At 44.6% G+C, this 25192-nt stretch overlaps 1 protein-coding gene across 8 annotated transcripts in view; it reads right to left on the bottom strand.

The window, feature by feature from the left end:
• Nucleotides 1-25192, bottom strand: part of PHACTR1 (phosphatase and actin regulator 1) — a 508037-nt gene that overhangs the window by 19540 nt on the left and 463305 nt on the right. The gene's annotated exons all lie outside the window — the stretch shown is intronic.

Below are 25192 nucleotides of genomic sequence, written 5' to 3'. Positions count from 1 at the left end.
ATTCCAATATTTAATACATGGATTAAGAAGGATGGACCTGCCAAGGAGTCAGAGGACGGGCAGTTCTTGGAGGCGGGATAAAAACTAGAATGTCACATCATGGAAGCAAAGTAACGTGAAAGAAAATGCAGTATCTAAGGCTAAGGCATTCTAAAGTGGCGTGGGGAAACTGCGAGAGGATTGCACGCACACCTGCTAAAGGTCAGACCACAGACTGTCCAACAGGCTTAGATAAACAACTGACGTCAGTATCGCGGGCCTTCAGCAACTTTCAGCTGAGAGTACCCTCATTAACTGACCAATCAGAACGGGTTTGTGCTTTAGGATTTCTGCCCAGCCAACGAACTGCCTCTGAAAACGACTTTTTGTGAGAATCCCCTATAAAAAGCTTCTCCTGCACTTCCCCTATGGGACACTCTTCAGGGCTGCCCTGATTTGGGGTACTCGAATTGCTGTGCTTTGTTTCCCAAAGAAGTGTGTTTTCCTTTGATCTCCCGTGCCAGTCTTCAGGTGAACCGTAAGGAGATGGGCGTGGTCCACAAAGAGTCCTAAGGACTGCTGGAAGGTCAGATGAGGTCAGATGAAAAAGTGCCCACTGGGTTTAGGACCATGGGGTTATTCCTGTCCTCACCTAGGACTCCTTCGGTGGGCTGGGAGACAGCTGCCAGGTTGGAAAGAACTGAGAACAGAAGTGGGAAATGGACATAAGGAATATGGAGGACTCGTCCACGAAGCCTGGCTTGGAAGGGGGCGACAGAGTTGAAGGAGGGTCTAGTGGGTTTTATTTTTTAGTGGGAGAAGACGGAGCATGTTTAATGGAAAGAACCCAGACTAAGTGGCGGTGATGGGGAGAAGCTGTATGACAAGGAGGGAGACTCCACTGCTAGTGCAGGAGTCTTGAGAAGGCAGGAGGAGGGCTGAGGACCCAAGGGACAGAGATGGCCTTATTCTCCCAGTGGAGGAGGGACAGCTCAATACTGGGACTGGAGGGAAGCAGGGCAGACAGGGTGGCATGTAGATTTGCAACGTTCAGTACTGGAATTATAAGGGGGTTCCCAACTGATAGTTTTTGCTTACTCTTTCCAGTTGGACTATACTGAAGATGACTTGTATTGGTTTAAAATAATACTCCTATGCTTGGGAGACCTGTCTTTGAAAAGACACAAATTCACAAACCAAAGAGATAAAGCTCCAGCTTCAGAAATCGAGTCATCAGAGTCTTAGGGGTACCCCCAGGGCGTCCTGCCATCTTTACCAAGCATGGTTCACCTCATGATTATCTTGTGCCCCTATTAAGTACTGGCTAATAGAAAGCTGCAGAGCGGAGCATAACGGATTGGTCAAGTGACTGAATAATCCCAAGGAGCTGCTAGCTTTAAGAATCAAGGTTAAGATGCCCTCTGAATGTGTTGTGTCTCCTTTGCCCCACCTTGCTAGAGGGTTTAAGTAATCGTGTCTGATTAAGACTAACATTGCATTTTTTAAAATTCCTATTTATCTAGATAGGACCATTTTGCTAGGTGGCAAAGTCAACATTTTTTGGAGTTAAACTTTTATAGAAAGTGAATTACCCCAAATTAAATGTTTAATGTACTTTCAAGCGATTTTAAATAGCTTTTCTATTATACATGTGACCCTAGTTTATAAAATATCCGTGAGCAGCAAAATTGTCTCCACGCCTGAAATGATTTCTTCTTTGCCACAGAGCATGGTTAGATGATTCCCCATTTACCATGAACTGGAAAATCACCAGGTTCCTGTTCAAATGCTACATGCCATCGAGGGCCATATGTGAGCCTTCTAGTCTCTTTAAATTTAAGAATGGACCTCTCCTTTTCCAGTCTGAATGATGTTATCGATACTAGTGACCGTAAGAAACAATCAAATAAACTGGAGCTTTCCTTTTTGCATGAAAAGGCTGAAAAAAAGACAATAACGAAAGCCCAAAATAAAGGACACTTCGGTTTTGACCTTGGGAACAGGAGACTAGTAGATAATGCAGTCACAAGATGCTTTAAATATATGCAGAGCAGGAGCACTGTTTCTGCGTGTCACAGCGTCTCCCCGGAGAAGTGACAGAAGCCTTGTAGGTTTTGCTGGTCAGACTCCTTGCGGCCCACAAAGATTAGTTCCGCTGCGCAGAGCTAATGAGCCTTCCCCCGGCTCCAGAACACCAAGGCCACAGCTTCCATTAGCATTTACAACTGCTTATGGTTTTGAGGGCTCTGATTTTGAAGTCTGGATTTCTTAAGCTGTGTTTCAGGACAAAGAAAAGCAGACTTAACTTTGGTTTTTCTGCATTTCAGCACCCGAGGGAGGCAACTGCATTTTCAGACAGCCGGAAGGAGGAAGTGCAAGGTCCTCGTGGAGAATGAGAGAAAACAAGGTCCCCCCTCCCACGGCAGCAGGAGATGGGGTCTTCTAACGGTGCCTGAGAAGGGAGACTGAGCAAGTGGGGGTGGGCGTGGTGGGGTCAGGGGAACAGGGAGAAGCACGGAATTCTACCCCCTCGACCTCCTTTGGAAACTATCCCCTGAGAGCGAGTGGATTGATGAGGGCTGGGCATTTGCGTCCGGCCTTTTCTGTCTGGCTTTGGTTGTTACTACATCTCCAGTCCCTAAGAGAGCATGGAGAATATAATAGGCGCTCATTTAGTAACTATTTAACTAGATCCCACCAGTTCAAATGCCGCACACACTCCTTGGGCGTTATCATCAATGCCCATAACTTCAGTTAGCATCAGTGTGCTGATGATTCCAAAATCTAAACCTCCAGTCATATTCTGGAGTTACAGACAAACTTAAAGGGTCCCAAATGAATGAACTCATCTCTTTCCCCCTGTATTTAATCTTTCCCAAGTAGTTTTGTATCCTGCCCCAGTGAGACGCCCAAGCCTTAAGATTAGGAATCATCCTCTCTGAACTTCACCCTCGATGGCAAATCAACCACCAAGTCCTACATCCAAACCATTTCCCATTCCACCCCACCACCTCCTGGGAAAGCAGGCCACCAGCATCTCTCCTGGGTGCTCCAGCCTCCGGCCTATCCCACTCTGGTTCCCCTCCAGCCCAGACGGTGTGGTCTTTCTAAAAGGTGAATCTGATCACACCACTCCCTGCTTGAAACTTAGCATGCCCTTTCCGTGCCCACAGGAAAGAATCAAAACACTCAATGTTCTGGAAGATTCTCCATGAGCTGGCCACTTGCCAAGAATCGCCCCCATCCTGTGCTTTACACATAACCGCCTCCCCTTGGTTCCCGCCAGATCTGCACGCCCTTCCTTACAGCTATAACATTCTTTCCCATCCTTCCGGTCTGCTTAACTGATGATAATCCCTAACATTGCAGCTTTAAGCTTAAATATCGCTTGCTCTGTTCACTAACCTTGTGCTGAAAGTGCGCTACAGTGTGCGGTGACATTCCTGCGTCTTCTGTATCCCAGTGTGCCACATCTACCTCACTCACCACCAGGCTGGCTTCCTGGGCACAAGATCTGAGCAGGTGGACCCTCCTCCCTCCACAGAGAAGGGCCCTGTGCTTGGGGCTAAATGCTCTGCTGCCATTTTGAAATTTTCCATAATTTTTGAACAAGGAACTTCTCATTTGTTCACTATAACCTCTGCAGAGCCTGGCAGAGTCTGGTAACTGGAGACACCTCATGTTTGTGAATGCTGCATTTTGACTTTCCCCTGTCTTTAGCTTTCACTCTTTGCTGGTTCTGTCCCTACGGCAAACGAATGTGTTTTCCATTAGAAATACAACACATTAAAACCACCACTACACCACCACCACACAAAACTGTCCCCCTCTCCCTACCCCCTCGTCCAGCTCACACCTCCACCTGTCTGCTCTTGGCTGCCAGAACTCCTGCAAGGAAGGTCCCAGCTCCAGGCTTCAATAACTCATCACGATCTGGTTTTTGTTCACACAACTCTACCGCACTGGTTCTCAACCCGGGGTGACTTTTGTCTCCCAGAGTACATTTGCTAAGTTTGAAGCCACTTTTGGTTGTCACGATTGGGTGTATGCTACTGGCACCTAGGGGTAGAGACCAGGGTTGCTGCTAAACATCCTGCAATGCCCAGGACAGCCACCACCACAGAGAATCATGCAGTCCACGCTGTGAACAGTGCCCCGAGGCTGAGAAACCCTGCTCTACCCAATCAGGTCTTGACAAGGTCACCGATGGTTTACTTGGCTAACCCAAGGGCCTTTGAAGAGCCCTCAGTTCACTCAACCTTTATCGTGTGACACCTGACTTCTAGCTACTTGTGAACTGTTTTCCTCCCCAGGCTTTCAGAAGTCTCACCTCTTCCTATTACATCCTTAGTTCCTGCTCCTCAGCAGGTCTCAGGTGTGATGAAAGCCCAGGGTGGCTTGGGGACAGAACCACGGGTACCAGTGACCAGCCTGGGTTGGTCTACTGCTTAACAAGCATGGGACCCTGAAGAAGCCAGTGCTCCTCTCTAACCTCAGCCTCTTTTCTCTCTGCAGTGGGGCAAAGGGGATCCTCTAATTCCCAGTCTCCGTCGGATTTCCTAGAATTTTGGTGGTGAGAATGGATGGAGGAGGAGGAGAGAGAAGGTGAGGACATAGCTAGATGGCTTTCCTCCTCTGCTAACGGCTGTCCACAGGCTGCCGCTGCGCTGAGAACGGCACTCAAACTCACTCCATACCATGCCCTGTGACGTCAGTGCAGATTGGAACCAATACCTCGTTTACCTTCATTCCCTCATTCGCTGTAGGGTATCCATGGGTTAGGGGCGCTGAGACACCTCCTCTGATTCTACCAGGCAGAAATAGTAGCTCCCTCTGCGGAGTGCCCCATCTTGACAATGACTTTACCCATTACAATGACGGCACCTGTTCACACAAAGCCCTTCTCAGTGGGCTACGGATGCCTCGTAGACATAAATGACATCTTACTTATCTTTGTGTTCCTCATACTGAGTATAGGGAGTGGCACATAGGCGGGGCTTAATAGCTTTTTGGTGATTAGATAGATTAATACTTTATGGAGTTGTGTCCACGGGGATGGATGAGAATTTTGGGCTTATATAGGGGCGTTCCTGCCACAGAAATGGGCCCACTGGGAAGGCTAGATAGAAGTTCTGCTTTTATTTCTCAGCACTATGGCCTTTTGCCTTTTCTCTCTGCAAACTAAGCAAGCTACTCTTAGTATTATTGATCTGTGCCCCCAACTCTTTCTAGGAATTGCAGTCAATACTTTGTCATTGCCCTCAAGCTATGAGCAACCAGCCCGGCTACAGGAGAAAGCAAAGCCGGGGGGGAGAAATGAACTGGACCTCGAGCCCCACGTCCTGGCCTGCCTCCACCACGAACCAGAAAGTCACATGGGAACATGACATCACTTTAACTCTCCATGCCCAATTTTACTGTGTGACAAATGGTCATAATGATATCTGGCCCACCTGCTGTGTGGCACAGTTGGGAGGATCGAGTGAGAATGAGATGTGAAAGTCCCTTTTAAAAATAGTAAAAAGCATGAAATACTATTTTTGGTAACTTGACAAAGGTCCCTTACCTCAAATAGATACACAGGTTATGCTTAAGAGACTATTTTTGGCTTTATTTCCTGGAGGTTGTGGCCCCAGTGTGAGAGGTTCTCTAGCTAAGACAGGATACTATGAGGTAAGAACCAGACAAAACACTGTCACATCGCTGGCTGCATTGAGTTGAAATCAGTTTTAGAGGAACGACAGGGCTGTGTACGTTACTAGGCACCAAGCCTGCTAAGAAACAAAGCGGTAAGAAAGCTGAGTGCCTAAATAGCGAACACTTTTGGTGTTAGGATTACTGGACAGAAAACCCATCTCAGCAATCAGGAAGGTTTTGCTCTGAAGGAGTATCTGAGTTGTTACAGCAGAAATGAAGATAGTAAATGAAGTTAACCAAAGAACATGCTTATTTCAACAAGGCTATTTTAGCATGAAGCCCCAGTCAACATGAATGCAAAACAATGTGACGCCAAAATCTAAGGAGAACAGGGATAAAAAAAATAAATGTCTCATGTTCTACCATTTTAAAATGACTGACGACTGACTTGGTCACCTTTAGCTTAATTTATCCATCTACCCTTCCGTCCATGCGCCACATGCCCAAAGTTGGTCTAGGCCTGCAGTTTCTGGAGCTCTGTAGAAAAACAATGTCAGCAAGAATGATTGCCCATGGATAATTTAATAAAGTTCTACCATTGCATATAATACAGATCTTGTTTTTATCTTTTGCCATTAGCCTCTCTCCAAACCTTAAAAACTAAAATTTAGCCTTTGTTTTTCTCCCCTCCTTTCCAATAGCCAGCTGTAATTACTGGGTACCTATGGTAAAAAATAATATCCTCCCTAAGAGCACAATGCATTTTTAAATAAATTTCTGTCAGAGTCTTCAGCAAGTTTAACGTGGTCTGGTGAGAAGTTAGGCAGAAGACCGAGACTGAGGCAAAATTAGGGTGTCAGCACCACTCTTCATCACCACGTTTCATCAGACTAGTGGGAACAAAAACATCCTGAAGTTCTAACTTCAAGCCCATCCTTGGTCCTCTTCCTACAGCATTTTGTCTACTTTCCTGATCTCTGCTGTTTCCCACGGATTCTGAGCTAGCAGGTCTCAATCCTGTAGCACATTAGAATAATCTGTGTTATCTTTAAAAAACTACCCATGGCTGGGCCACATTCTTAACCAATTAAGTCAGAATATAGGAAGGTAGAGCTCGGGCACTGATGTGTGTGTTTATTTGTTTTTTAAAGCTTCTCAGGGAATTCAAATATGCACACAGGGGCCGGGTGTGGTGGCTCACACCTGTAATCCTAGCACTCTGGGAGGCCAAAGTGGGCGGATCGTTTGAGCTCAGGAGTTCAAGAGCAGCCTGAGCAAGAGCGAGACCCCATCTCTACTAAAAAATAGAAAGAAATTAGCTGGACAACTAAAAAAAAATATATATTTATATATATATATAGAGAGAAAAAATTAGCTGGGCATGGTGGTGCATGGCTGTAGTCCCAGCTACTAGGGAGACTGAGGCAGGAGGATTGCTTGAGCCCAGGAGTGTGAGGTTGCTGCGAGCTAGGCTGACACCACGGCAATCTAGCCTAGGCAACATAGTGAGACTCGGTCTCAAAAACAAAACCAGAAACAAAACAAAACATGCACACAGGATTGTGAAGCATCCTAAGTCAGTGCGTCCTACAGTGTGGTCCCTGGGCCAGGAGATCAGCATCACCTGGGAGCCCCTTAACCATGAAGTTATCGGGCTCCAGGCCTCCTGATCCGGAAACTCTGAGAGTGGGGCCCAGCGACCTGTGCTGTCTCAAGCTGTCCGGGAGATGCACTCGCGCGCTGCAGTTTGAGAACAACGGCTCGAGATGGCATCGTATGATGCTGGAGGAGGCTGCTCCAACAGGTGCCCGGGGAAGAAGCAGGCACGGAGGTGCAGAGAGCGTGTTGGGACTTTAGAGACAGCCTGTTTACCCTGAAAGGAGTTCAGTGAATATTAACTCTACTGAAATGAGGGAGATCACTGAGCAATTAGGAAAGAAATAGTGTGAGCAAAGTGTCAGCCTCTGTCTACAGGGGAACACGGGACATTTGTTTTCCATCCTATGGAAATGAGAAGGCCCTGAAGGAGTCAGGAGCCATAATTTAGACCAATGGGTTTAACGTTTATTTAGTATTTCGTATTCATTTTATTTAATTCTATGTGGTTCAAGATGTATGTGTTGAACATACATGTTCTGTTGAACATGCATGTTGTATGTTCTGAACAAGGTGCTGGGTGCATGGCAATTAAAAGATGAACATGATGTGTACTGTGGAGTTAGTGATGTGTTAGCCTCCTGCCTTAGGAGCTGAGAAGTGGGTCTTTCTCAGTTCAGAATTTACCTCCTCTCTTAACTTGTTGCATATGAGAATCTCCTACATATCTATAACTTCTTCATATAAATATTAGATAAGTAGTCCATTGCTTTCTTGTTTATTTTTTGTTTTTATAAAAGGTTTTATAAAGGTAATACATGGTCATTGTGGAATATTTGGAACATCTTTAAAAACATAAAGCAGAAAAATATTTTAAATACATACAAATTTTAAATACATAATTTTAAATTTAAATTTGTATTTAAAATACAAATTTTAAATACAAATTTTAAAAATATAAAGCAGAAAAATATTTTAAATTACCTGCAATCATAGCACCTAAAGATACTACATTTCCACTCATGTTTTGGTAGTATATCCTTACATCCTACTACAACCTATTTTTTAAAAATTGCAGTCATAGGATACCTTCTGTTATGTAATGGCCTTTGCTTTCTTGTTTCTTATGGAAGATGCAACTAGCAGTGATCTACATGAGTCACACTGGAAAATAGGTCCAGCTCTTTTGTCAGCTCTGCCAGTTTGTTAGAGGCTGCTTGGAGCTCTGTGTTGAGAAAGATTCTGAAGCCTGTCTGCACATTTTTTATAATTAGTCTTGTTGTAAATAAATCCTCCTCAAGTTGTCATATGTGAACTGTCTGTTTCCGGCTGGAACCTTGCTTGATGTGAAGATCATGGCAGGGAAAGTCTCCCTTTTGGATGAAGGGATTCAGATTTGAGACACTGAGGAATACCCAAGGAGGAAGGAGACACTTGCTTTGATAGATAAATAACCACACCAACCCTGGTGGTCAGCACAGTGCAAGATAATGGCAAGCAGATGACATTACCTTTGTACCATTTCTATGTAAAGGTAGAGAGTTAAAGTGGGCCCAGTACTCCAGCCAAGAGAACTAACGAAGTCAAAAAAGTATTCAGATGACTTACAAATAGTATTCCCTATGTCACAAAAAGATATAACCTCTAATCTCTGCAAATTATCCCAAGTATTTATGGGAAGCCCCATTTGGTTTTAAATGTGTGCCCCAAAGCAAGTCCTGCTGTTATCAAATGGCATTGGCCATTTTCTTCCTTTCCTGTCTTGGCCCCATCAGTGAGGTCTCCTGACAACACCTAACCCCTGCCACTGCCCAATGTGAGGGCACAGGTAGGTGTCCATGTCAGTGGAGCTCACCTCCCTCAGGAATGGTGGGCCTGGGATATATCTTCCAAACAAGCCCACAACTGTCTGCATCTCAGCAAATACAAGATCTAGGCTCAGGCGGGAAAAGATACCCTTTTGTTAACCTGAGCCTTATCCTAGGTGTGCCTGTACTTCTTGTCCTGACTTCCTTAAGGAACATCTTCTGATGAACATGTAACTCTGGGGCAAGGACAAATAGTGACAGGATGAAGAGAGGAAGCTCTGGGGTTCACTGCTGAGAGTGACTGTCGTGGTTAGGTTGAGGTGCACAATCCAGACAGACGTGTCATCGTTCATTCACAAAATACCAAGGTTCTGGATTTCCCCATTGCCTCTGCTTTATTGGGCTTCAGTAAACACAAATGCAGCCACCAATCACTTTCCAAGGACAGGCAAGGGATGCAAAGTCAAAAATAGGCCCAAGGAGGTCTCTTCCCATGCCCTGCTCTGACTATGCCACCCAGATTCCTCCTGGGAGCTACAGAACAAGTACAGCTCATGTTTTTTAAATGTCACCCCAAAAGGTCAATCTCTCATCTTGGGGCCATCATACGTCCCAAAGAGAAGTCTGAGAGTGGAGGGTGAGGCAGAAGCCAGGAGCTAGGGGACAGGAATTCATGTCCCTTCCCTCCTCATTCAACGGGGCTACAGCTATTTTCCTTACAGCTGCCTTCCACGGACTCTTCTGAGCTCCTACTTCTGGAAACAATAACAACTCGAGTTCAGAGGAGATCTCATGCTGTTTAGAAACCTGGGAAATTGAAAAAAAACCCCAGAGTCTCAGATACTCAAGTGGAGGGGCTTTTGGCCACAATTATTTTGCTAAGTTTTCTATAATTCCCCTTTATCAAAAGTCTCATTTCCCCTGCTCTTTCCTGACCCGTGGCTTCTATTACACAAATTTAAACATAAAGCCTCATTTTTAAATACATAACTCCGTTGCCCAAAGGAATCACATGAATACAGATATTCTCATTAATCTCTAAGTGTTTTCCTGTAGCCTGACACTCTTTCACAAAATACATTTTTCTGTAGATGTGATACAACAATAGAAAGACCCCTCCCCTCCCCATTTTTTTTCCCCCAGCAGCACGGTGGATTTGTGGAAAGCCTAACTAGCCTGGAATTGCATTTTTGCATTCTCTGAAAATTTGTTAATTATGATGAGATCAGGATAGATGAAATTTTAATAATGGAATATTTACTAAAATTATATAGACCCAGGAAAGGGTCTATTTATATGGGAAAGGAGAAGAAAGACAGAGAATGAAAAAATAGAGTGTGAAATGGAAGTTCCAAATAGAGTTTGCATTCATTACATAAAATAAATATAAATGATTTCTCACTAATTCTTCAGCTTATCTACTCAATGGCATGAGAGATCCTTTGAGAGTAGTGACAATCACTCCCCAAGTAGGAGACCCAAAAAGAGCCTGAATTCATAGTGTGCATCTGTCACAGGACTGTTAGAGCTCAGCCGAGTATATATCAGTCCATATTCTCGTCCCTCCTTTAGGGATTTTTTTTTTTTTTGAGGCAGAGTCGTTTTAATGCTGGAGTGCAGTGGCATCATCATAGCTCACTGCAACCTCAAACTCCTGGGCTCAAGGGATCCTCCTGCCTGAAGCTCCCAAGTAGCTGGGACTGCATACACAAGCCACCATACTGGCTCAATTTTCTATTTTTAGTAGAGACAGGGTCTCTTGCTCAGGCTGGTCTTGAACTCCTGGCCTCAAGTGATCCTCCTGCCTTGGCCATCCAGAATGCTACAATTACAGGCATGAACCAATGCACCCAGGCAGGAATTTTGTTTTATATCCTCAAATTCTGACTGCATCAAATACACACAACACGTACATACATCATGCACATATCTGCTCCACCCTCCTGCATGTGCATTTTGACACATGAGGCCTGACAGACATCTGAGACCACAGCAAACAGGCAGGTAGCTTCTCAACACTGAAATATCCCAGTAGGTGGCCAAGGAAAACTTGGGCAGCTTCCACTAGCAGCCCTGTGCCTGTGATTGTAACGGACCCCCCAGGAAGCACCAGCAAACCCAACTCTGAAGTGTAAAATAAACACCCACCTTCATTCCTAGGGAAACTGCTGACTGTATAATGTTGCCCTCCGTCAGAAGAGCCATCTCCTCCTTCCAGGATAGTGCCAGCCCGTGGCCAGCGTCCCGACCCGACATGGGTCTAGCAAGAGGTCACTGTGAGGCTGAATGTGTCTGGCAGGCAGAGTCCTACACACAGCAGACAGAAGCACCCACCACTCAGGGCCCTGAAAGCCACCCTTCTCAGCCAGACACTGTTCACGGGAGAGGCACGTGGAATGGGACAGAGCTCTGCACGGGAACATCCTCAGAATCTCCTTTCTCAGGTTAGAAGACAGATGTCCCCAACAGGGTGTGTGTGTGAGAAATATATATGTTCTTTTTTCTTCATGCAAAAGTGCTTTTGCATGAATAGAGGTTTTGTTAGTTTCTTTTCACTGCAGCCTCTCACACACCCCAAATACATTCTGTGGTTTTGAAATTTGTTGAAGCTCTTGCCACGTCTCTTCCAATCTGCACGGCAGTCCATTTACGTACCACCTATCCTGAGGTTTGAGTTCGAGGTTAGACCTGTCTTGCACCCTTGGAGTCATGTTTTAGTATTTAGCTTTTACTCGTTGGCAGCTCTCTCTCCATCCTCCACCTTCTCCCGCAGCGCTGTAATCTAGCTTCCGTTGCAAAAGCAAAAACACACAGCTCACGTCTGCTGATGCTGATTTCCAAGCGAGGCCTGCTGGGCCCAGCTTGTGGTCTTCCTTTCTTGAGGACAACTCACATCAGCTGCTAAAACACAGCTCCTCACTCGGCTTGCACAGCCAGGGCCTCCTTAGCTGGCCACTGGCTAAATTCAGCCACTTTCAGTGATACCTGGTTGTCCTTGAAGTAGCTTTTCTAACTGTTCAGGTAATAAATCAACTTTTAAAAACTGAACTGTATCTCTAGCATAATTTGTATGCTATATGGTGTTTCACAGGCAGATGTGGACTAATAAGTAAAGGTAAATGGAATCACTTTGATGATTAGAGAAATGAGCAAAAAGAAAACCCCTATGTGAGGATGAATATAATTTCCCCTTCTAATAGTGATATTTTAATATTATATGCACTTTCTAAATGGATCCAGTATCAACATTGAGTGCAAAGCCATTTTCTCTAAATGTCTTCAGTCCAGGCCCTTAAATGTGATATCCCTTTGTTCCTCAGAGGACCAGATAGAAAATACATCAGGCTCTGTGGGCCATTTGGGCTCTGTTGCAACTACTCTACTTTGCCATTACAGTGTGAAAGCAGCCACAAACGGTATGTCAGTTAACGACTGCGACTGTGTTCCAATAAAGCTTTATTGACAAAGGTGGTAGATTACATTTGGCCTGAGGGCCGTAGTTTGCAGGACCCTGCCATAGAGTGTCACCGGTGCCTGAAAACTGTCTCCTTGCAGCATCAGCCACTGGAGTGGAGGCCAAAAACTGTCACAACTTACTAGAGGCAAATTATTTTGGTTCCCTAACGCAAAATGAAACGAGTGGCTCTTTAGTCATTGTGCTGTGTAATTCTTAACCCTGATCGGGAAGATGTAACCTGCTGAGGCCTTTAACACACCACACTGAAAACCTGAGCATGGCAAAAGGCTACAAAAAATAATGCTGATAGGGACAGCAGTTAATCAAATCTTTAATAATTGTACAGTGTGAGTTAGGGACTAGGGGTGGCAATACAGGATGGAAGGCCTAACTTCTCCTCCTCCTCCTCTTCATTATGAACAAAAAATATCTAGATAATGTCGTGTCTCTCATGCATTGGCTTTGCTTAGTTGGCACGCTATTTCGATAACTGTGCCGTGTTTTTTATACCAACTCTTCCTTCACTGTGGCTGCCAGCCTTTTGTCTCTTGCTTGGGCTGTGGGGTCCACATGAGGATTAGGATTTTGGTAGCTCTGCAGTCAGATCAGAGCTGCAGGGCCATGGCTGCAGCTGTGAATCCCTCTGCCTACAGCAGCTGAAGGCATGCTTCTCTTAACATGAGTCACTGCTCCATCTATGGCTCGGCCTCACAGTGATGATTTCTTCCCTGGCACAGGGTCCTTAGCCTAGGGCTTTGCTATCAGCTCAACATGAGGATGACTCTGATCCCACAGAAGAGATCAGAATTTCCCCCGAGATCAGGTTCATCTGTCAAACAGGCAGTTTGAAAGATTTTGTGGAAAGGCAGAGTTTTAATGTTCAAAAGATGTTCCAGGCCGGGTGCGGTGGCTCACGCCTGTAATCCTAGCCCTCTGGGAGGCCAAGGCGGGCGGATTGCTCAAGGTCAGGAGTTCAAAACCAGCCTGAGCAAGAGCGAGACCCTGTCTCTACTATAAATAGAAAGAAATTAATTGGCCAACTAATACATATATAGAAAAAAATTAGCCGGGCATGGTGGCACATGCCTGTAGTCCCAGCTACTTGGGAGGCTGAGGCAGGAGGATTGCTTGAGCCAAGGAGTTAGAGGTTGCTGTGAACTAGGCTGACGCCACGGCACTCCCTCTAGCCTGGGCAACAGAGTGAGACTCTGTCTCAAAAAAAAAAAAAATTCCATACAGTTTTAGACAAATTTGTCCATAGATATCCCATAATATATGATGTGCATTTGTGATACATGTTAACTAATTTCTTAGGTAGCATAATGGTGACATTATGCCGTGTTTTTTTGTTGTTGTGTTTTGAACGAATAGGTGTATTTTATTTTCGTCTGGACACAGATCTATGCATTTACAGTTCCCACACGGGAACTGCCAGAGCACATCTTGGCTGCTCTGTTTGCTGACCATGTGAGGAGAGTCAGCGTCACAGGATGTGGCCTCAAATGGCTCTGTTGATTACAGACTGTGAAGGGAGAGGGAAACCTGACAGAGAACCAAGACACGGTGAGGGCCCAGTCAGCAGAGCTACGGCAGGCTTCAGGTAGAAGCTGCCCACTCACATTTCCATGAACACAAAGGCGGTGTGAACTAACTTAAGAAGGGCATGCTGATGGCTTCACCTGAAATGGGACACTGGCCAGGCTTCTCGGGGTATAACATGTAGCTGGTAGACGCATTGGTTCAATCAAATTTGTGGAAGGCACCTCCTTTACAACATCATTTTTACTTATTTTTCTTTTTAAAGGGATGGGGTCTTGCTATGTTGCCCCGGCTGGAGTGCAGTGGCTATACCCAGGGACAATCATAGCACACTATAGCCTACAACTCCTGGCCTCCAGCGATCCTTCTGCCTCAGCCTCCCGAGTAGCAGGGATTTTTTTTTTTTTTTTTTTTTGAGACAGAGTCTCACTTTGTTGCCCAGGCTAGAGTGAGTGCCGTGGCGTCAGCCTAGCTCACAGCAACCTCAAACTCCTGGGCTCAAGGGATCCTCCTGCCTCAGCCTCCCAAGTAGCTGGGACTACAGGCATGTGCCACCATGCCCGGCTAATTTTTTGTATATATTAGTTGGCCAATTAATTTCTTTCTATTTATAGTAGAGACGGGGTCTCGCTCTTGCTCAGGCTGGTTTCGAACTCCTGACCTCGAGCAATCCGCCCGCCTCGGCCTCTCAGAGAGCTAGGATTACAGGCGTGAGCCACCGCGCCCGGCCCATAATGTCATTTTAATGCACAGAAAAATGCATTTACTTGACTTGGTATCTTTTAAAAGGGAACTTCATATGTTTCAATATGAAGACGAACAAAACAGGAAAAATCCTAACAGTCAAAAGGAGGGTTGGATTTACGGTAGCAAATCTCTTTTCAACACACCGATCACCTGGCACCCACCATTTATCTTTCTACCTACTTCTTCTCAAAGGAACTAACAAGGCTGCCTATTTTGAACAGCTATTGTTTTAATGATTCGACGGGCACAGCACATCAAATTTTCATGATCACAGTTCCTAAAATAGAAGTGTATTCACTTATATTTCAAAGGAATTGCTTTTAGAGTTAGAGGAAAAAGTGATTTTGCCAGGGTTTGTATCTTTGGATGCTTTTCCCTGTTTATATTCTGTCTCAGAATTACTATTTAGTCAGGCATGTACGCAATTTTTGAGGCTATTATAAAAATCTTGGCATTCCAGGAGGAGTGAAATGAACATAATAAAGATAAATAAAATGAATTACTCCTATTAGCATTTTGCATGAAATTTGAGGTATTTTGCCAGTAAACAAAGATGCATGGGGACACATGAAAAACAAGTGCACTGCAAATTTCTCGGTTGTAATCCAGTTCTGCTATTTAAATATGCAGGACCGTGTGCAAGCTCTGTATAGGAACTGCAGAAAAATCACAGCCAATCAAACCTAAAGCCAAATTTGGTGGGTGAGGGAGAAAGGGGACTGCACACAGTGAAAATTGCTCAGGAGACTGGAAATGCCAACTTTGCCACCAAAACAGAGAATCGAGAACTCTTAATAAGTACAAGTGATTAGAGCTTCACTTATCATTTGAAAGATAGCATCACTACACTAGGCCATCTCCAAACTAAGGTACCAGCTAAAGAATTCCCCCAAGTACCGCTCAGTCTTCAAAATGATTAATGAGACCGCTCAGTCGTGATGAACCATCAGCGATCTACATGAAGAAAAATCTTTCACTTGCACATTTAATTTAAATGTTCTTTTGGCTGACTGGGGTCAAGGAGGATAACAGAGCTCATAAAAAGAACATATCTATGCGAGAATTCAAGGATTCCTTTTTCACGGGCTTTTTGATTACTGAAAATGTTTCTTAAAGATTTCATTCAAAGCCTCTATTTTAAGTCATTTGTTTTTCTTTTGAGAAAAATCAACTGAGAAAATCAACAAAGATGTATGATGTGTTATGCCTGATAACAAATAACTGGCCTGTTTCTTTCAGTGAAAAGTGATGTATTTCTTTCCTTTCTTGAGGGAGATTAATTTTAAGCACTGGCTGGAGTCAGGGAACTTGGTTTCAAATCCTAGTTCAGTTAGAAATTACTACATGAGCTTGGCCGCTAGCATAACCTCTATCAGCCTGTTTCTTTATCTGTAAAATTAAGGGTGTTAGATGCGGTGACAGTAAATGTCCACCTAAGTTGTAAAATGTCCTAATTCTGTTATACTTTCAGATCCTGAAGATGCAGTTATGAAGTGGGTGAAGAATCTCCTATAAGTCACAACCCCAGAGAGCCCAGTGACCAAAATCTCTGAATGAGCTGATCTGAAACCCCTAGATCAGATATGTGAAGTAACATTTTATGTAACAAAATGGCCTTTCAACCAAGGTTTGGGCCATTCTTCAGACGATTCATAAAATGACTTAACTCACAATTTATTCATTGCTGGTAAGTTCACAAGTGATTGAGAGATCCTTCCATGGATAAAATTATGACAGAAATGACACATCCTTGTGTCTTTTCCACAATTCCCATGAGCCTACAATTGCAATGAGTCATCTTTATTTAATAGTCCTTCCAGTCATGTAAAAGGGATTGTCATGGCAAAAGAGACTTGATTATGTAGTTGGATCTTGTTTATTTTTTTTAAGTGATTCAGCCACTCCATGTCTTTTAATTAGAGAATTTAGTCCATTCACATTCAATGTTATTGATAGGTAATCACTCAATACCACCATTTTGCTATTCCACAATTGGCAGTTGGAATGCCAGGGCACAGAGTTCATCTGAGTGGAAACTGTCGTGTGGCTTGCCAAAGGGGGTCTGTCTTGGGGCCAGTACATGAGTGTCACTAAATCAGTGAAGTTGCTCCTGAGGTCGAGTTACTAAACTGACTCACGGAAATCAAAATGATCTCAATGAGGGAAAACAGACACCCAAAATAAATATTATTTCTGTTTAAAGGAAAAACTAGTTTAAATACAACTGGGAAATCCCAAAAAGGAACAGTAGACCCTGAGCTGAATGAGTTCTGTTGTATGTAAGTTTAAGGTTAACTTTTCAGGGAAACAAGTTACTAAGGAAGACCATGGAACCTCAGCTTCAACCAATTGATTCTGTTGGGGAGTATCGATTAAGCACCTAACTATGTGCACAACACTGTACCAGGTGTCACTTAAAAAGTCACCAAATAATTATCCCTCTCAGAAGGCTTAGACTAGCAAGTGAAAGTATGCCCATCATTCTCTGGTTTAGTCCAGGAGAGAGATGCTCATGGTAAGTTCTGTGGGGAAGGTGTGGATCCTCCTGGAGCACTTTCTTTTATTGGTGTGAATTAATTTTAGACTATATCTATTTCAATTTTTTCCTTTTAAAGTGGTTCCCAAAAGAATGGGAGTGGGCTTGGGCTCTGAATCATTTCAACATTGAATAATCTAAACATTTGATTCACAGGTTTTTTTCTCTTAAACTCATATATTAATATGGACAACTTCCACTTGAGTTGTCAGACTACTTTTCTTGCAATATATTATTTTTCTTTTCTACAATCTTTTGGCCACTGTTTTATACAAAAAGACAGTCACAGGATGTGTCATTTCTGTCATAATTTTATCCATGGAAGGATCTCTCAATCACTTGTGAACTTACCAGCAATGAATAAATTGTGAGTTAAGTCATTCTAACAAGTTCCCAGGGGATGCTGATGCCACTGGCCCAAGGACCACAACTTGAGAAGCACTGCACTGGCCATCTCTGCTCCCCACATTGCAACCAGCATGAGTGTCTTGAGACACAAGCCTAAGTGTCAGGCATTTTAGATCTTCCTACTTATTGCAGACAGTGTTACTGAAATGCAATAAAAATCCCAGCTAAAGCCAAGACAGAAGAAAATCTCCTTTTGTCATTGCATGCCTTATCTCCCTTGAGGACATTTGCACACACGAGCGAGGCCCACTGATCTCAACTCCATTGTCCCCACGCTACCTACCAAACCACGGGTACCTGGGAGGGAAATTCTGTTCCACATAAAAACTCTAAATCAAACTACAAATTTTTTTTTCTCAGCATTGGCAGAAACAGCAACACTCCGTATTTGGGAGGCGTGCTTCTCTTTGTCACTTATCGTCTCTGAGATCATTAGCTCAGTTTCCTCACCTACAAGGTGGATTCCCAACAGCAGTCACTGTGCAGGGTTGTGGTGACGATTATTAGATGAGGTGTTGATGGCAAAGAGCTTTATCAACAGCATAGGGCTTTAAAGTCATACATATATCAGGGACCTTCACCCTGAGAGGTCCTCTCCAAATGCAGACAGGCTGATTCTTTTTACACTTAGCTACATAATCTAAGAAACAGAGCCTTCCTCTCTGCCATCTGCTTAGATTAGCAACAAATAACAAATCACTGCCTTCACTGTCATCGCTGCCGATTAGGAGAAAATCACTTGAGAAGGAAAAGGCGGCTGTGAAAACTAAATAGCTCAGTCTTGGAAGCCTCCCCTTCATCCATCTTAAGAGGAGCCCCTTAAATTGTGACCATGACAGCAGCCCAGAGGACTCATATGTGCCCTGTTTTAGTCTGTAGTTAAATATAACTGCCCTTCCCACCTCCTGCACCCTAAATTTGAAATGCTGCTGAAATAATTAGTCATTTTTTAAAAAGCTGTGAAATATAAAATAAAATAAGACCCACAACCTCCAAGAATGGCCACTTCTTCTTCTTCTTCTTCTTCTTCTTTTTTTTTTTTTAAAAAACAAACCTTTGCAAAGTTTAAACACTGAGATGGATTCTATTACCACCGGGTGAAAGGCAGCTCTTTGTCCACCACACTTACTGCGTCACTGAAAAATGCACAGGCTGCCCGGGCAGCTGTGAGTCAAAGACACAGAGCACTCAGCGGTGCTGGACAGGTTGCAGCTCTGTGCCTCGACGTCCAGCGTGGGGCTTGCAGACTGTGACTCCTCTCCTTGCACACGGGCACGTGCACACCCAGAGTCCGGGCTCGGAAACTGTGTCCTGGCAACGGGATGTCAAGAGTTCAGTCTTCACTGTAGTTCTTAACAGCCAGAGGCTGGGGGGAGAGGGCAAGAGGCTGCAAATGTCCCTGCCAGGCTCTGAGACACGCTCAGTGGCTGTGGGGCCCCTGTGACGGGTGTGAACCACGACTCAATGCCAGAACCTCTACGTGTGTGGTTCTGCAGTTTTACTCTACCGCCTCCCAATGTGCCTTTGCTCAAATCTTATCAGGACCACGTCATCATCTTTCACTGAAAACAAACAAAAACCCTACTGGGCATGTTGTTTCTTTAACTTTCTATCAGACAGGTAGCACTGTAGCCTAGGCTCACCTGAAGCACCTTTCAGAAGATGTCGGCATTCCTGGAGAGCTTTTCCAAAGAAGGATTTTCTATTTCGTGCAGTGAGTTCATGAAAGATGTCAAATGATCTGAAAGCAGCTTAGCTATTCTAAGAGTACATGTGTTTGTTGAGCAAACACATTTGCATTGTTTGCAGGACCCAACAAATACAGTCAAGTCACGTTCACCCTGACTTGACTTGTTCCAATCACGCAGCTTCAGCTTGGTGACTGGTCATCGCCTTCAGCTTTATGGGAGGTCTCAGGATCCATGGAAAAAGGTCCGCCAAGCGGAGCCATTGCCATCTAGGCTTTGTGGTTCTGAGGATGAGCTGATACAAGCACCCTCCTCCATTTCTCTCCTGTGCCCTCCACACTGTGCCCTACTCCACGCCACCTCCACCTTCCACAGGATGATGGTGATGGAGTAAAACCTCAAGGACCAGGTCTGGAAGGAAGCTACTCTCCAAAATTTCCCTCATGGATTTTCCTTCCTTCCTTCTTTCAAGGGGTAATTCACAGTGACCCGTACCCAGGGACACTAAGTATGTCCAAGTTGAACTGAATTCAGAGAGGCTTTGATTGTTATCCCTATGTTTTAGAAAGTGTTTTTGCAGCAGCAGCAATTACCTAGCCTGGGGAGATGCCAGCTCACACTCAGCATCAGCCCTTAGATTCCTGGGGAGATGTCGTTTGCTACTTTGGAGCTAGGTGTTGGTGTGTCAGACTCATAGCACCAATTTTCCCAAACCGTAAACACCATGCGAGCTACATTTAGAAGTCAGGATTACTGTATTTTATTGCCTGTGCTACAAGCATAAAAAATGGATTTCAATTTTCTCCCCTGAGCATTGTGTTATGATTTAAAGCAGCACATAATCCTCTGCACGTATTATTTTACATCCGTTTACAGTGATGGTGGTATAGACTACTTAGGAGCATCAAATGCAAACTTAGGATACTTTTTCTTTCTAGCATATTATTAAATTTTAAGTAAGAGAGAATAACATACTAGGCTTCATGGGATGATCAGACTATTATCTGCCCACCTTCCCTAGCTCATTGACCACCCGCATTGCCACCACAAAAGCAATAGCTCTTTAAAACCGATGGCAATGACAAAGTAGGGAGGAGGAAGGGAAAGAGGGAGGTTTGGTCCTTTCAAAGGGGGGACCGACATCAGATCCACCCCATGGCGATCAGTGCTGGTTTCCAGGCCTTAAGCATAGATTCAAGCGATTAGCATCACCAGGTGCTTTAAGCTTAATTGCTTGGGATTCCTAAGCTCACGGAGTGTTCGGGAAGAAAAACCAGTGAAGCTATTTCAACCAACTTTTACATCCAACTCAATGTATTTTTCAGAAGTCACTTAGAGTGGAACACATGTTCTTTTTTAGGAATGTGGTACATTGTTTTCATGATCAGTCGACACAGAGGAGTCACGCGCCTCATAACAAGACTGCAGTCATCGATGGAACACATATATGAGGGTGGCCCCATTAGATTATAGTACCATATTTTTACTGTGCCTTCTCTATGTTTAGATATATTTAGATACACAGATACTTACCACTGTGTTACAAATGCCTACAGTACTCAGCACAGTAGCATGCTGTACAGGCTTGTAGCCTAGCAACAATAGGCTGTGTCATATAGCCCAGGTGTGCAGCAAGCTGTGCCGTCTAGGTTTGAGTAAGGGCACTCTGTGATGTTCACATGACGAGTAAATCACCTGACGGTGTATTTCTCAGGACACAGTTAAGTGATGCATAACTGTACATTCAAACTCATTTGGATCCTATAAACACTAATTTTAAAATTGCTACAGATACACACATGCACATGGTTGCATTTACAACATACAGATTATTCCTGTCTCATTATCTCACCAACACATAGACTTCACAACCATGCCATCAGTAAGATAAAACTATGGCTTCCGGGTCCAAAATGGGAACCAGGTGGCCCCGGGCTGAGATGGGGGTCCTCAGTTGAATTCGGTCCACCGATATATTGTTTTGCCCATATAATGTTTTAACAAAATTGGAATTCTCATGTTTAAAAAAATCCAAATTTTTTTGAGAAGAGCCGGCAAACTGGTCCTTCATTTTCACAGAACAGGGGGTTGAAGCTGAACCGTGGTGGCCTCTTTACACAAGGGATCGTCTTTTCATCTTGCCCCAGTTCCCAGCACTCCCTGTTACCAATCTCATAACTGCCAGCTTCACTTCTGTACAGTATCTACTAGTCCCCACATGCATCTGGGGGCGTGACCTTCCTTCTAGATAGATCCACTTTATGCTTCCCCAAGTGTTATGGGTTGAATTCTATCTCCCCAAAATTTATGTTGAAATCCTAACCCCCAGGACCCCCAGAATGTAACCTTATTTTGAGATAGGGTCTTTATAGGGGTAATCAAGTTAAACTGAGGTCATTAGGGCAGACTCTAATTCAATGTAATTGGTGTCCTTATTAAAAGGGGAAATTTGAACCCAGATATATACACAAAGGGAGAGCACATGTGGAGATGAAGGCAGAGACCGAGGTAATGTATCTATAAGCCAAGGAGTGCTAAAGATTTCCAGCAAACCACCAGAAGAAGTTGGGAGAGGGGCATGGAACAGATCCTCCCTCCCAGCCCTGAGAAGGAGCCAACACTGCTGACACCTTGAGCTCAGAAGTTTCAGCCTCTGGAGCTGTGAGACATTAAATTTCGGTTGTGTATGCCACTCAATTTGTGGTCCTTTGTTATGGCAGCCCCACCAAAGGAATACAGCAAATAGCTTAAATTAAGTCAGTATCTTCCTTTGATCATTGAATAGAATCATAGGTGAGTAGCCTGAATCACTGGCTATGTCTATCCTTGGAAAAGGACATCACAAGGAGAAACCCCCTTTCCAAAACCAAGCAGCCAGGCTGCTGAGCACATCCACATAGAGAGATGCATCCAATTAGAAGCAGAGGCTCTGCTTGCTCTAGCTCAGGTGGGTGCTTACAAAATTCTGGTCAACCATGACTGCAGAAAAAACGCTGACAGTTCATCCATGAGGGTAGGAGGGTGGCATTTTGAGGGAGAAGAAGTATTTTAGGGGAAGGAGTATGTTATGGAGGCAGATTGACCAAATCCTCATTTACTCCTGAGCTCAATTTACATTATAAACTCGTGCACATACTGTGAGGCACCTTCTATTTATTTTTCTTTGCAAGCTTTTTCTCCCATCTGATCCAAACCTTACAGAAGGTACAGGGGGAGGGGGAGGGACAGAGGATCTCGGTGGGAGGGGCCTGGGACAGAGGAGCCCCTCTTAGCTGGGTCTGAGGAGCTGGCCGTTTCCCAGGAGACGGCTGAGTGCACTGGCTGTTGAACAGGCCATGTTTCAGAGTCTCAGTGCTTTCCTTTAAAAATGAGTCGCCCTAGTGACTTCCAGAACAACTCACTTTCTCTAGGATGTTTCCAAAACAAAAGCATTCATTGTTTAGGCATCAGATTTCTCTTTAGCCCCTGAAAACCGCATTCCTAGTGGTCCGAAGCACCATCCTCTGGGGGTTTCACTTCCTCAATCAGTCCCTGCCCCAAGCTGGACCGTGGAGAAGGGCGAGGACGCACTGGCTCTTGCCAGGGCACCCTGACCGGGACTGTCGGCGGCATGGCTCCACATCCGACTTTTAATGCTGATTTTAGGAGCAGAGAGTGTTCAATGAGATTGCAAATAAATAAAACGGAGTCCTGTGGATTGAATATCACTCTTGGGGGAATCAAAAGCTTAGTAAATGTGGGGAACTAGACAGAAGTGGATCTGACAGCTAAGATCCCAGTTAGGCCACTTCGGGATGTTGGGCCCAGAGAAGAGACCCAGAGAGTGCAGCACGATCTTGCACTGCGGGGGCTTTGGGGGGGAGGTGAGGGATCTTCCTGGGGTCTCTACATTTCCATGGGCTTGAGGCCACTGGAGATGAAAGGTGGTGCTCATGTAACACTGAGGAGTGACCCTCAGACCAGTGGACTCTAAGAAAACACCTGAGTATGTGCCCCCCGTGTACCATTTCTTTATTTATAAGTCACATGTAGGTATCGCTGCACTGAGACACTACGCACATTGTGAGACAGACACAAATAACCACATGAAAAAGGATGCAATGAATTTGAATAGAAGCTCTACCATTTTCCCCCCATACCCCTGTGGATGGTCTTGTGCACCTCTTGGTGCCCTGCGCTGTCCTGGAGTCTGTATACATAAGGAGCAGAAACAATGTGCACCCCGTTGACCATATTCATGTCTCTAGGGCAGTCCACACTTCTCCAATGGTGGTTGGCTGAAATAGTTGCTATAAAAAAATCTAGATGACTTATCGACTGAGATTTAGGAAAGTCTGCCCAATAGCATCTATGAGAAAACATTTTTAGAACAACAATTTTTTTTTTCATTTTTCTGTAGAAACTGCCTTAATGGTGGGAGGTTCTGCAAAAATTGACATCATTTTACCCCGCCCCCAATTTGGGATTGTTCTTGGAGTACTGCACATTGTGTGTGTGTGTTTTCTTGTGCTATTAAAACTGTCAGGCTAAAATTATGTTTTCTCTCTTGCTTACTCCCTGAGGACTGCAGACTTGGTGGCATGCTTTCCAGAGAGCTTATGATTTCCAGCATATTACTGTTGCCTCAAATAGCCAAAGAATGCCACAGCTTCAGAAATGCAATACAACACACTTCTATGCTCTTTTAGTTACTTTTTGGGACGATGAAGCATATATTTTCATACAGTGATCAGATGACTTAGTATAATCCTCTCAGATTATAAAATTAAGCACCAGGGAGGGCAAGTGGTATTTATGAGATGGCAGAACCAGAGCTAGAACCCAAACTCCTGACTCCAGAATAGCATTCTCCCTACCATAGACACCTTTGGGTTCTCAAATTTTCTCTTCACTCTGCTCAGGATTCATGATAAATGAGTGGCTGAGAGCATGCAGCTGTTCTCTCATGTAGGGACTAAAAGCAACAGTCCCTAAAACTCTTTGGCTAAACACTTGTGACATCCTCTCCTTTAGTAGAGCCCCTGTAATTGGGCCAGAGCTGCCAAGGATCTTACCACAAAGAAAGAAATTCTCCAGTTGAAAGAGTGAACAAAGTGGATTCAGAGGAGGACGCAGGCCAGCTCAGTGCCTTGAATATGATCAATACTGCCTTCTCTGCTTGTGTCTTTCTCTCCTGAGCCGGTGTGTCTTCTCCTGCCATTGATCATAATGAATGGGGGCTGGGAGTGGACACACAGCATGGTAAACGTTCAGCAGATTTTACAAATTTGAGCCAATATTTAAATGTCTTGGCAAAAAGAGGGGTTGAGAAAGGGTTGATTTGCCAGGACAAGATTTCGGATGCAGAGAACTTCTGGTGCATGGATGGCCTTTGTCTCCTCCCACCTCTGGTTTTGACGTGGCCTTTGCCAGCCGGTCATGGTGGTAGGATGTGGATGTGTGTTCAGGCATGAGAGGCTGGGGGCTGTTTCTCTTTTCAGGAGAAATGCTCTGGGACAATGGTGCCCTTTTTCACTATGCCACTTAACACCAGGCAGAAGGGTCTCATGGTGGACAAACAGGTGGCCAGTCTCTCCCATCAGCTTCCTATGTGTCTCCTCTCTCTCTCCAGCTCTTTACAGGAAAGGCTACCCCTGGCAGCCGGATGCATTGGCATCTCACATCTGCAGACATGTCTCCATGTGCCCCTCACACATCCGGGGTTCTGCCTGTGCTGTAGTGGAGCTGGGAAAATGGGAAGTGAGCGAAGGAAGTATGATAAAGGATGCCCATGCTCAGGGGATCAGGGTGGAGCTGA

Source organism: Microcebus murinus, chromosome 15 (assembly GCF_040939455.1).
Source record: "Microcebus murinus isolate Inina chromosome 15, M.murinus_Inina_mat1.0, whole genome shotgun sequence".
Classification (NCBI taxonomy): Eukaryota; Metazoa; Chordata; class Mammalia; order Primates; family Cheirogaleidae; genus Microcebus; species Microcebus murinus.
This window is presented reverse-complemented; position numbering and strand designations above follow the sequence as displayed.